This window comes from Sorex fumeus, unplaced genomic scaffold (genome assembly GCF_029834395.1).
Source record: "Sorex fumeus unplaced genomic scaffold, SorFum_2.1 ptg000061l, whole genome shotgun sequence".
In the NCBI taxonomy this organism is placed as follows: Eukaryota; Metazoa; Chordata; class Mammalia; order Eulipotyphla; family Soricidae; genus Sorex; species Sorex fumeus.
The window spans coordinates 7,839,112-7,853,501 of record NW_026606118.1 but is presented as its reverse complement, the minus strand read 5'-3'; the positions used below and the strand labels follow the sequence as shown (position 1 = coordinate 7,853,501).

The following is a 14,390-nucleotide window of genomic DNA, read 5'->3' as shown; positions in this document are numbered from 1 at the left end:
GAATATAGGTACTTAGTAGTTACACATTTTGAAAAGACAATGGCATTGGAGAATTCTTGGAGTTATAAGTTACCAAGAATCCATACTAGAGATCACATTATTAAAAAGACAACTTTATCATTAGCACTATGTTAGCCTTAGATACAACTTAACCCCCAAATCTTAATAGGTTAAAGCATCTAAAACAAAAAGGTTTAAAGAAAGCAAACATTTCTTAAGAAAGAAAACATGATAGAAAAACTCAAATGCATAGTATCAAGATTACTAAACACAGAAATTAAATTTTCTATTTCTAGACATATATACAGAAATAGAAAAAAAGACAGAAAGTAAAATATATGCATGATAAGTAAAGAATAATATATTCTGTGCTCATTTCAGCAGCATATAAATATTAATATTAGAACAATACAGAGAAAATTGGCATGGCTTTTGCCAAGGATGACATGTAAAGTCGTGAAGCATTCCATAGTTTCTGCATGGTAAAGGAGTAAAAATGATTAAGAGCAACAGAACCTAATTGTTCTACTGAACAAAAATGACCATGGGAATGAGATTTTGGTGGAGGGACAAGAAGAGTTAATGAAGGAAGGTGGCCTTTTGTGGGGTCTTGGAACAGTCTTAATTGGAAACCTAAACATAGCTGGGAATGTAGTTTTGGGGTGTTGATTCATAAAACCCTACCAATGTCAGTATTGCAAAATTGTAAAGCACAGTGACTGAAACTTTAAAAAAATAATAATAATAACAATGAATCAAAACCAAAAATAATGATTTAAATTACAGCATTCAGAATGTAATATATAAAATAAAAATTGTTTTGGGTTGATTTGACAGCAAGTTGAACACCAGGGAAGAAATATCAATGAAGTTAAAAGACAGGTTTTTAAATCTGTATGTAGGAAGAAGACAGAAATCTCATGGCAATTTAAATAGTGAAAGATAAAATATAATAATTATGTGGTATATAAGGAAATAAAGTAAGTTATTAGGCAAATCCCAATGGAAACAAATTCTGAGATAATATCACTAGAATTGGGAACTGAGGAATGAGATGGAGAGAGAATGGAAAAATTATGAAGGGTTCTTGGAACACTGGTGGAGGGGTTGGTGTAAAACTACCAACCTATAAAATAGCTACTTCAGTACCATTAGAAATGATGAGGCGTCAATAAAAATAGAAAAATAGAATCATATGTATTTCTGCTTTGGAACATGCTCAGAATTTACACCTGCTCAGAATTTACACCTGCTCAGAATTTACACCTGCTCTGAGCTCATGGATAACTCCAGAACTGACTCAGAAAAGTTCCTTTGGGTGTGAGAGATCAAACCTAGCTACTGTGTGTAAGTCATATGCCTTCTCTTCAGTCCCTAAATATTTTTCAAGTTAAAAAATAATTAAGCGACATAGCAGACTAACCACAAGATACAAATGTTATCAAAGGGTGTTCTGTATTCAGAGGATGAATGAGGAGGCAGTGTTGGAAAGTTGAAGTTCTGAGTTCTAGAACTTGTTTTAGAAATTATGATTAGTGTAAGAAGAGCAGAAGAATTTGCTCAGTTTCAGGAGCATAAAGTTGTCTTCAGTTAGCAACTGAAGCAGTAATTATTGAAGTGGAAGTAAGTCACAGCTGGGAGTAGGTGTTCAGAGTATATCAGTAGTCTATATTGAGGAGGTGGAGGAAGATTTATCCTCTTGGATAAATGAGCAGTGGATGCATAGAGATTCAGAAGGATACTGATGCTAGTGTCCTTGGATATGCCACATTTGGACCAAGGGATAAGCAGAAAAGAGTGGAGGGATAGGTGGATAAGAAAATAAAAGGAAAGAGATGCTTTGGTAGCTGAAAATCTTACAGCAGTTCAGAGGGTTGTGGGAATGTTGATCATCATCAGAATGGTCCAGGCTTGCAATGTCATTGAGTTTTTGCACACTTGAGACCATCAAGAGATTGATATGCACATATCAATCCCATTCGCCAAAAGTACAGCAGTCAGACTAAGTAAAGTCTCAATTCTGAATCTCTTCATCACAGAATTATAAAAATTTAGGATAAATTTTTATATAGAATAGAATAGAATAGAATATCCCATATGGCAAAGAAGTCTTTGTTAATAATTAACATTCATTTGTGAGTAGAAAAAATTTTTTAACTAACGGAAGGGAGCAACCTAATTTTGATAAACATCTGACAAACTTATAACTGGCATTGTTTCTAACAGTCAAATATTAATTGTTTACCCTCAAAATGGAAACAAAGTGAAGATATACATTATTATCAATTATGTCCATCACCAAATTGGTATTTCACTGTATCACTGTATCATTGTATCACTGTCATTCCGTTGTTCATCGATTTACTCGAGCAGGTGCCAGTAACATCTTCATTCGTCCCAGCCCTGAGATTTCAGCAGCCTCTCCTTACTTGTCTTTCCCAATGCTGCCATATTGGAGGCTCTTTCAGGGTCAGGGGAATGAGACCCATTATTGTTACTGTTTTTGGTATATCAAATACGTCACAGGTAGCTTGCCAGGATCTGCAATGCAGGTGGGATACTCTCTGTAGCTTGCCGGGCTCCCTGAGATATGTGTATGTATATGTATATATGTATGTATATATATGTATATATTTCCCTCTATGATTTGTTGCCTACGGTATGAACCCCATCAAATATGGTGTGGTAATTATGAAAAATGGGTAAGGAATATCTTATGGTGTGTCTAGGGATATGTTCACTCATGTGTGAGGCTCGGCCAGAGCATGTGGAAAGTGGCCTGGAGCATGGGACGGTTGGGTATTTCATAGGATAGAAAGCACAAAAACCAGTTCTAATATATTTTTGTAGGGAACTTAGTGAACAATTGAAAAATAAAATAAAGTACCATTTAAATAGAATGAAAGTCATACAATATATGAAATATATTTTTTTCTTTTTGTGTCACACCCAGAAATGCTCAGGGGTTACTCCTGGCTTTGCACTCAGAAATTATTCCTGACGGTGCTTGGGGGACCATATGGGATGCCGAGGATTGAACCTGGGTCGGCCGCATGCAAGGCAAACGCCCTACCCTCTGTGCTATCGCTACAGCCCCTGAAATATATTTAAAGTGAAATGTGCAGAACCTGTACACTAGGATTTATAAATTGATGCTGAAATCTTAAAAACTATAAATGTATGACGTTATTTATTGTTTAAGAATAGGAAAACTCAATAAACTTAATAATATGTAAATTCCCTGAAAATTGACTTGAGATTCAACACAACCCCAACTCTCATATGAGAATTTTCTGTAAAATCTTAAAAGGTGTGTTAGATAAATAAAATAGTTGATAAGGTGCTTTCCTTGCAAGTGGCTAAACAGGGTTCATCCTTGACTTTTACATGGTCCTCTGAGTACCACGAGAGGGGTTCCCTGAGCACAGCGTCAGGAATAATTCTTGAGCATCACCATCTGGGGTCCAAAATCAAACAATAAAATATTAGAAAGGTGGTTCTAAAATAAATAGGTACTTGCAGTATTGGCCAAGTCAAAACTATGGTGGAAAAGAATAACAAAGTTGTCAATTTACACTGTCTAATTTCAATATTTGAGATATAAATTTACTGTAATCTATATAGTGCAATTTTTGGTGAGGGAATGGTCAATTGTTATTGAATCCAAACAGAGCTCAGAATTATTTATGTAGAACAATTAACTTTTAAAATAGAGGAAAAAAATCTTGTCAATGAATAGTGCTATACTAACTAATAACTGTGTAGAGGTGAACTGCTAGAGCAATAGCACAGCGGGTAGGACGTTTGCCTTGCACACAGCCGACCCAGGTTCGATTCCTCTGTCCATCTCTGAGAGCCCAAAAAGCTTCTGAGAGTATACTACTACCCACACAGCAGAGCCTGGCAAGCTCCCTGTGGTGTATTCGACATGCCAAAAACAGTAACAAGTCTCACAAGGGAGACGCTACTAGTGCCTGCTTGAGCAAATTGATGAACAATGGGAGGACAGTGCTACAGGCAATGCACAAGTGAACTGCAATTGTTTCCTCATTCCTATAGAAAATTAATCTCAATGAAATTTAATAATTTAATGCTTCTAAAGGAAAGCATTGGAGCATTTCTCACAATTAAAAAATGTTGGTATGCACAAGACAGTGTTAAGGAATTTAAATATATGTAAGTGTAAATAAACATTTGGATAAATTCATTTTGCTATGTATAAATCTTTAAAAGGGCATGATTTTGGAGCTTTATTTGTGCTCAAAAGTAAGAAAAAGCTAGTGAATTAAAATTATTAAAAGAAATTAGTAATATAAAAAATATCTGCCTATTGTCTGTCATCTACAAGCTGTTCACTCGAGTTATCCTAAATAGGATTGGAAGAACACTAGATGAAGGACAACCATGCGAGCAAGCCAGGTTCCACAAAGGATTCAGCACCATCGACCATATCCACATGATAGCCAAGCTCATTGAGGTTTCTCGGGAGTTCAAGATGCCGCTCTGTTTAACGTTCATTAAATTAAAGAAGGCCTTTGATTCTGTTGAGACGGAAGCAGTCATTGAAGCCCTAGCCAATCAGGGCACTCAAGCCCAGTACATCAAGATCCTCCGTGAGCTGTATTGCGGATTCACTACCAGGATCTCACCATTCTACAAAAAAGTAATCATCCATGTCAAGAGAGGGGTTCAGCAGAGTGATACCATTTCACCGAAACTCTTCAGTGCCACCCTCGAGAACATCATGCGTCGACTGGAATGGGAAGGAATGGGAGTGAAGATAGATGGTCGGCAACTACACCAAGTCTGCTTTGCTGATGACATCATTCTAATAACACCAAACATCAGCCAAGCGGCACAAATGCTGGCTGACTTTGACCGTGAGTGTGGAAAGGCAAGACTACAGCTGATTCTTATGAAGACAATGTTTATGAGAAACTGCCTCATTCCTGATGCCCCATTAGCTCTCAACGGAACGACCATCTCCGAATGCAACAGCTATGTGTACCGAGGTCGAGAAGTCAACGTGACAAATGACCTGGCACCCGAGCTGCGCAGGAGGAAGAGAGCGGCTTGGAACACCTTCAAGAATGTCGAAGAAATAGCTAACAGGACGAAGAACCTCCGGCTCCGGGCATATCTCTTTGATTCCACTGTTCTTCCTGCATTAACTTATGCCTCAGAGACCTGGGCCCTACACAAACAGGAAGAGAATGCTATTCGGGTCTCCCAAAGAGGAATTGAAAGAGTTATGCTTGGAATTTCACGTTTCACTCAAATGAGAGAAAGAATCTGGAGTTCCGACATCCGTTGAAGATCAAGAATCAGGGGCGCTGCCTCATTTGCCAAGGTGTCAAAAATCAGATGGGCTGGCCACGTAATGAGATTTAAAGACGACCGCTGGACTACAGCTGTTACCGACTAGATCCCACGGGATGTCAAAAGACCGTGTGGCCGCCCACCTACCAGATGGTCAGACTTCCTCATCAAGATCATGAATGATCGGTTTGAGGCTCTTCATGTTCCCAGAGCGAACAGATGCCATTGGGCTACACTAGCACGTGACAGTGACAAAGGGAGACGTTACTGGTGCCCGCTAGAGCAAATCGACGACTAACGGGAAGTTAAGTGATTAAGTGAATATAAAAAATAATTATAGTAATCGGTTATAATCCATTGAACTAAAATTTTATGAGTTCATTATTTTGGAAAAAATGAACAAATAAGGAAATAGAATAAAGGGAATGTTTTCATATTATAGTATCAAATAAAAATTATTGTAATATTAATTCAAAATATATCAATTAAAATTGTATTTTATACTATATAAACTACAACAAATGTAATATAAATTTAAAAATATAAAGAAATATTCACCTTGAGAGCTATTAGCTAACTAATGAATCCCTAAAGAAACTTTAAGAAAAAGAACCTTTACTTAGGCTAATGTTATCTTCCAAATTTATCATTTTTTGGAGGAGAATAAATTCACATGGTAGAAGCCTGTCACTTATTACTTTAACAAAGAGTCCAAACTACTTTTACCAATATCATAACACACTGATTTTCATTTGTCTCCTCACATTATTCAGGGAGAAGGACAAGAATATCAGTATTATTTCAGAAAAATGGATAATGAGTCAATAATGAGGATATATTGGGTAAACCCTGTTGGTAACCCTTCCCACAACAAATCAGAACAGCAGTCTCCAAATACTAAAGTCAAGACAAAGCCTAAGGCATTGTATTTGGGGATTTTAGATAAAACATAATTAAAAACAATGTTTTGTCATCTTCAGTGACTTTCTGGACTGGTAGATGGGTGCATATAATGTGTAAAACCACCATGTGAAATATTAATATACACAGCAGTCTCCCCTTTATCTGAAGGGGACCCTGTGGATGACAGGACAAGGGACAGTCCTGAACCTTCTATAAAGTCTATTTCCTGCTAGACATACATTGATACCTATAATAGCCAAATTTATAAATTTGGCACAGTGAGAAATCAACAACAATAGCTAATAAGTAAAGCAACCATTAATACTATAAATGTTATAGTATTATAGATATCAACATGGTTGTTTTCTCTGAAAACAATTTAGTGTATGTAGTATTTTCAGACAATTGACCAAAGGTAACACACTGCTAAATGAAAACTACTGTATACATAGTGACATACAGTGCCATATGCATACAGTATAAAGTAAGTAAAGTAAAGACCCTCCCGTTGATCATTGATTTGCTCGAGCGGGCCCAGTAACGCCTCCATTGGAGACTTCGTTGTTACTGTGTTTGGCATATCGAATACGTCATGGGGAGCTTGCCAGGCTCTGCCGTGCGGGCGAAATACTCTCAGTAGCTTGCCGGGCTCTCCAAGAGGGGCGGAGGAATCGAACTCGGGTCGGCCATGTTGGCTGCATGCAAGGCAAACGCCCTACCACTGTGCTTACACTCTAGCCCTATAGTATATGTAAAATTTGCATGGATATACCGGCTGTATTTCATGCACAGAAATATATACAAAATATAATTGGGATATTTAAATATACATGTGCATTGTGAAATGAAAAATTTCTAGGCATTTCAATTATTGAAGGATGAATATAATTCGGTCTCAAAAATTATACTATTCCTTAACTAGTCATTTACAAAGTATTCACAGGGAAAATGAAAGATCTCATATTTTTATTACAAATGAGGTTTGTATTTTATTGCAAATGAGATTACAGGGAGGGAGAAAAGAAGAAAAGCAAGGCAATTCATACAGGGTAATTGTTGAATCTGGGTAATTGTTGCTGAATCTGTTTATATTGGAGCTCCATGTTCCATTAATCTGTGTTTTCTGAATTTAAAATTAAAGATCGGTTTGTATTTTCGTTTTTGGGTCAAACCCACTGGTGCTCCGTATCACATGGGAAGCTGAGGATTGAACCCTGTTCAGCCAAGTAAGGGCAAGCACTCTAGCTGCAGGACTATCTGATCCAAAAATATTCAGAGAAAAAATTTAAAGTAAATAGAAGGTTTTCACTGCAAAGGAAGTCTTAGGAATAAGCAGTTGTTTCTGGAGGATGGCTGGGATGTCTGATATGTTTGCTGTTAGCAGGCAGAATATATCGTCCCAGGATAGCTTTCTGCTGGAATTTAGAACTTGGGCTGCGGGAGTGGTGGACTAACCTTCTACTGTGTTTGCGTCTTCTAGAGTATTCATGGTTGTGGCAATGTGGCTGAAATCCAGAGTTTTGGTCCACTCTTATATCTGTATGTTTTCCAGGGAAATAACAGCTTGAGTCACAATACCAGGCAATTGTATTGATCTCTTTCTTTTTGGAACAGAAGTTTTTACATTGTTAAATCCAACTACATAGTGCAAGTCGGTGGGGGGGGGGGGGGTGGAATCTTGCTATACAATGTAGACTAATTGGAAGAAAAAGATCTCATTCTTCAACAGTTTAATCATGTTAAAGGAGATATGATATTCTAGAATCATCTTTAGAAGAGGCTTTTCATTTTATGAAGAGTCAGCAGGAACAACAAGGCGAGAGATCATCTATGAAAAATTACACGTCTCCCGCTGTGCTCTTCACGGGGCATCGATTTCATAGAAAGAAAGAACTGAAAGGAGAAATCTAAATATCAGAACTAGATGAAATAATTTTTCACATGAAAAGAAGGATAAGGTTCCAAGAAAAATACTGAATATTTGACAAATTATCAGTGGCTTTTCTAAATAGAACACCAGGTAAAAATGAATCTCCCAAAGATCTTGCTGTTAAGGGTGGGCGTTAGGGGTCAGAGATAATACAGCAGGCACAGCACTTGCCTTGCATGTAGCCAACCCAGGTTTTGTCCCTGGCATCCTATAGGTCTGTCAATCTCTGCCAGGAGAGATTCTTGAGCACAGAACTAGGAGTAAACCCTGAGCATTTCTGGGTGTGTCCATTACCCCACAAAAATGTAAAGGTTGGTCTTTGTAGTACCACTTGTATGTAAATTTCATGACTTCATCTTTCCTAACAGCTACATAGTACTCCATTGTGTAAGTGTACCAAAGTTTCTTTAACCAGTCATCTGTTCTCGGGCATGTTAAGCGAAATGAGTCAGAAAGAGAGGGATAGACATAGAAAGATTGCATTCATCTGGGGAACATAAAGTAACAAAATAGGAGACTAACATCCAAGAGTGGCCAAGATTAGTACTAGGAATTTTTCTCCATGGCTTGGAGGCCAGCCACACATGCTAGGGGAAAAGGGAGCTCAGATAGAGAAGGGAGCACCAAATAAAGGGTGTTGGTAGGATCCTCCCAGGATGGGAGATGCATGCTGAAAGTAGACTACAGACCGAACATGATTGCCACTCAAGGCCTCTTCTGCAAACCACAGCACCCAAAAGGAGAGAGAGAACAAAAGGGAATGCCCTGCCACAGAGGCAGGGTGGGATGGGGGGATTGGGGTGGGAGGGATACTGGGACCCGTGGTGGTGGAGGATGGGCACTGGTGGAGGGATGGGTACTTAATCATTGTATAACTGAAACCCAAGCACAAAGATTTGTAAGTCTACAACTGTACCTCATAGTGTTTCACTAATAAAAATTAACACTATATATAAATAAGGGTTGGTCTTTGAAGAGAAGGTCCATTTCTACCTGCACTTTACTAGGAATCATTTATTCACAGCCCTTTGTTGCTGCTGGAATTAATGAGACATATCTTGAGATGAGAATATTTTTTCCTCCTGGTCCTACAGAAAACAGGTCAGGCCCACCTGGAGAACATTCCCCCCCCCCAGGTCTATTAATGGATCCCCACAGTCTTCAACAGTAATAAAAATCCATTACACAGTCCAAAAATGCATATTCGTATATTTCACCCAGTCACCCTCCCCATGCCCCTTTACTGGCTGGACAAAGGGACCTGAGAAAAATGCAAACTACAGTGAACAGTCTGCAGGGTTGATTTAGTTTGAAACAAATCTGCTGCAGAAACCAGAGCATGACACTTTTCTAAGAACCAAAGACATTTAAAATTCTCTCTCATTTTTAGTTCATGGAATTGCTGTATTTTATTTATTTTTTTTTTCTTCACTTTATTTAAACACTGTTGTTTCCAGAGTTGTTTATGATGATGTCACAAGCATTCAAAATTCCAACCCCAATCCCACCACCACTGTCATCTTCCTTCCACCGTTGTCTCCATTTTCCCAACGGCCCCTCAAACCAGTCCCCATAACAAGCCCATCACAATTTATTTGATATTGCTTGTGACCGGGCTGGAGTGATAGCACAGCGGGTAGGGCATTTGCCTTGCATGCAGCCAACATGGAAGACCCGAGTTCGATTCCTTTGCCCCTCTCGGAGAGCTCAGCAATCTACCGAGAATATCTAGCCCGCATCACAAAGCCTGGCAAGTTACCTGGGACGTATTCAATATGCCAAACATGGTATCAACAAAGTCTCACTATGGAGACGTTACTGGGCCCGCTTGAGCAAATTGAAGAGCAACGGGACGACAGTGACAGTGACAGTGCTTGTTACCACTAAGTGGTTAGTAGAATGATCAAAAAGTACTTCAGTAAAAGAAAATTTGTGAAAATTTTTGTATCTCACCATGGGGAAATTAAGTCCTTATCAGAGAGTTTATTAAGCTGTTGTTGCTAGTTAAGCCTTCAGAGTTCATGTCATTGTTATCGATATGAGTTGGCTTCTGCATAACATCCCATCCAATCTGGTATCCTGCTACTGAGATCTTAGTATTGTAGAGTTTGGAGATGTCGCCCCAGAAAATCTAGAATATTTAACTGGGCAGCCCAGCCCGAGGCATTCAACAGCTGTCAGAGCATGCAACTGCTGGGGCTTTGGGAAGGTGAGAAATTGGCCCGTCCCATACTGAGATCTCCCTGGAGGTCTCAGCTGCAACCAGGTACCTGAGAAATTTTTTTCAGCTAGTTGATCTTTGGGATTTAATTTTGGGTCTCTGGAACAGGGACGATAGATGAGCTTACATGTCAGCAAGGAGAGATGTGAGTCAGCATAGCTATATTTTAGAAGGATTATAAGTTTACTCAGATAAAGAAGGTTTGAGAATTCTAATTCTTAGGCTAGCATTTACAAGTAAGTTGCATAGAACTGGTTTTGAAAGAAGATAACGGTATCCTGGAAGAGAGTTGGAGGATTCTGTGCATGGAGATGGAAGCCAACGAGCTAATAAACATTGCCACAGTGAAGCTTCCATCATGGTCTCTGAGAGTGAAGGGGGTTTGCTATGCACAGGAAGAAGCTCCCCTTGGTAGTCTAACAGTGACAGTGAAACTAGGACTTCTGCATATTGGATGTGCCGATAACGTAAATGCACTTATCTTTGACTCGTTTATAAACGCGTGTCAATGGAAAGTTGAACCCGGAGGTGCTGGATCTGAGGAATGAAAGAACAAAGCAGGAGAACCGACTGCCTCATGTGAAGGAGTCTATGTGTAAGATAGAAGATTGTTTCCTTTCAAGTTGATATATATGCATATATATATTGGCACTGTGTGCATGTGGATGTGTGTGCATGTGTGTGTGTGTATAATTTTCCTTCTCAAAGATTCTTATATGTCTTTTGGTTTCCTCCACATTCTTGTAATAAATTCAGATATATCATTATTGACCCATGTATAAAATCTGAGAGAGGATTACATGAATTATTTAAGTTGGCACTTTCTAAAATTTCAGGGCTAGGACGAAGGAGACGTTTCTGGTGTCTGCTCAAGGAAATCTATGAACAACAGGATGACAGTGGTATAGTGATACGGTTTACTTAATAATTCCATTAAAATTATTCTATTAAAATATTACAATAAGGCACATTATAAGCATATTTCATCACACTTATCATGTTATAAGTGTAAAGTCGTTATACTATTCTTACCAAAAACTGGAACCCAATTTAAATAGTGTATGACCTTGACCAGGAAAAAATATTGTTTGAATATAACTATTTAGTTGTTGAAATTTTCAGTTGGTTCTGACTTGAGGGGGGATAACTACTTCATAAGAGGGCTCAAAAGAAATGTTAAAATAAGGAAGGAAAATTTATTCTTAGAAGGGAATGAAGCAGATGGTGGAGAGGACAATGGCTAAGATGGTTTCCTCTGTCAGCCTTTAGGGAATCTGAAATCCCTTAAGAAGAAACTTCCTCCTCAGTCTGAGCTGCAGAAGGAGAGTTTGAAAGTAAGAAAGATATTAAAGAAACATTTCAAGACAATAACAAATGACCAGAGGCAACAGAACCAGAGAATTGGCCTACAAAACCAAGTTTGCAGTGTGTGTGTGTGTGTGTGTGTGTATGTGTGTGTGTGTGTGTGTTTCTGTGTGTGTATAGGGTAAATAGGAAACATCCATTGGTCATTGGTGGAAGAAAACTGACACTCTGGAGTTGTTAGAACATTGAATACACAAAATCTATCGTTAACAGTTTTATAAAGCACATGACTCAGTAAAAAGTAGGAAAAAATATCAAGAACGAACTTCATAAGACACTGACCCAGACATTAACAGATGTGCTGTGCATAGCATTATATTAACTTAGCCTCTGTCTACTTCATACACAAACACACATATATGTATATACATATATACATATATATGAGAACTTGGCAAAATAACCTGGATGACAATTTTTTTTTGTTTGTTTTTTGGGCCACATTCAGCTGTGCTCAGGGCTCACTCCTAACTTTGCACTTAGGAATCACTCCTGGAATTCTCAGGGGACCATATGGAATGTCAGGGATTGAACCCAGGTTGGACAAATGCATGGAAAATGCAAATACTCTGTACTGCTCCACCCCATGACAATTTTAGGGTGTAATATCCAATATCTTTCCACATATATTCTTTGCACCCTTTATTATTTCAGCAATCATGCATAGCTAGACGGATAAATACATAAAAAACAAAGGCACATCTTTAAAAATAAGAAAGGAAAGAATAGAAGTAGTGTGAGGAGGGAAAGGAAAGAAGAAGTATTCATCTGATAGGGAATACTAATAAATATTATGCTTGAAACTTAGAGACACATTTGTAAACATCCTAAGAGAAATATATCCAAGGGGTCTACAAACTGAACTAATTTTACTAAAAAGAACATTTTTTTCTGGTTAAAAGAAAATAGATTGTTTGAGTAAGAAAATTCTGGTCTATTTATCTGTTTCTGATTTTGGAATTTTTATAATTTTTTATTTTTGATTTGCCAATGGAACTATCTTAGCAAAATAATTAATGACTGACTTTATATGTTAACATGTCTAGGAAACAGGTTAGAATATGACTTAACATGCTCTCCTACCTTGAATATACAAGTCAGTATTACAAACATATTAATGCACAACTATATGAACAGACCCTTGTGTTTCTGCTGTATCGCTGCCTGTTTACCTATGGTGCAGGGAAAATGAGTCAAAGATGAGCGCATTTATGTTATCGGCACATCCAATATGCAGAAGCCCTAGTTTCACTGTCACTGTTAGACTACCAAGGGGGGCTTCTTCCTGTGCATAGCAAACCCCCTTCACTCTTAGAGACCACGACGGAAGCTTCACTGCAACCAGAGCAGTGTCTTTTTGCTTGTTGGCTTCCATCTCCATGCACAGAATCCTCCAACTCTCTCTCAGAATACCGTTATCTTCTCTCAAAACCAGTTCTATGCAACTTACTTGCAACTTACATATATATATGTGTGTGTGTGTGTGTGTTTGTGTATGATTTTTGAAATCCTTAGTATTTTTGAAATTTACAAGAAAGAATATATACACTGAACTATCCATCCTATAGGCCCCTGACATGGCGTATACATGAGTTTGTAATAACAGAAGTTGAAGCTCTAATTTATTAGTCATACTGTTTTTCAATATCTTATTTTATTTACAGTTGATATGGTAGACAAAGCAAAATCAACTGACTGTCCCAATAGGGAATATAACTGAACACATCCCCCGGGGTAGAACAGTTGAGCTAGACAGTGCAGAGCAATAAAGACTGCCCTGCAAGAAAAACAAGACTCTTTAAATACAATTGTGATTATTTGGCAACTATAAAAGGAAGTTGCAGAAACTGAGGAATAAATAGAAAGGTTAACAAGGTAGAGTACAGGAACGATTATTTGCATGACAGGAAGCAAAGCAAAGCATCACGTAAGCTTCCTAGCTGACATCAACCTGTTTGATAAATAAGTAATAGGGGGAAAGAATTTCCGCCCTCAGATTTATGCATTTTGTACCTTTCTAGCTCTGACCTTTGTGCATGGCCCCAAATCTGGCTCTAAAGAGCAAGCCTATGAATTATTAAAACGAGTGATGATATGGAGGATGGGTTATAAATTTGTCTTTGTTGAGGACTTGAAGTTCTTTTTTCTCATTGAGTTTTGAGAATATGTATATTTGATTTCATGACAAATATATTGATTCCTTAGCCCAATAAATTTCCAAAATTTTGTTCAAGAGAAAACCATTCTGATGAAAGTTTAGCAGAAATAACTTTTAAAATTAAAAAAACAACAACCTATCATTGACACTTACTTTGGTTAACATATGAAACTTTTTGTTTATGATCTTTGGGAAAAGGCTGTCTGAAACACATGTGGGTGAATTTCCAAAGGTGTCTGTCAAGTAAGTGGGCAGCTGCGAGGTGCTATTCTTGGCCAGAGGTTTAATTCAGAAAGAGGCAGAAGTTGACAAGTACAGGGTCTGGGTGATGACTGCAAAGTGGTTCCTGGTAGCTCATTTCAATTATGTTAAGAAAAACAGACAGTAATTATATTCCAAGTTGCCAACAGGCTCATAAAAGAAGCCAGCAACAAGACCACAAATAAAGACCAACAAATTAGATATTTATACTGTGAATAGGAGGCCACACTCAA

At 38.0% G+C, this 14,390-nt stretch overlaps 1 non-coding gene across 1 annotated transcript; it reads left to right on the top strand.

The window, feature by feature from the left end:
• The first annotated feature begins 374 nt into the window (after window positions 1–374).
• Window positions 375–476, top strand: LOC130034824 (U6 spliceosomal RNA). Its single transcript, XR_008794162.1, has one exon. It is a non-coding gene; the product is annotated as a U6 spliceosomal RNA (small nuclear RNA).
• The last annotated feature ends 13,914 nt before the right edge of the window (window positions 477–14,390 follow it).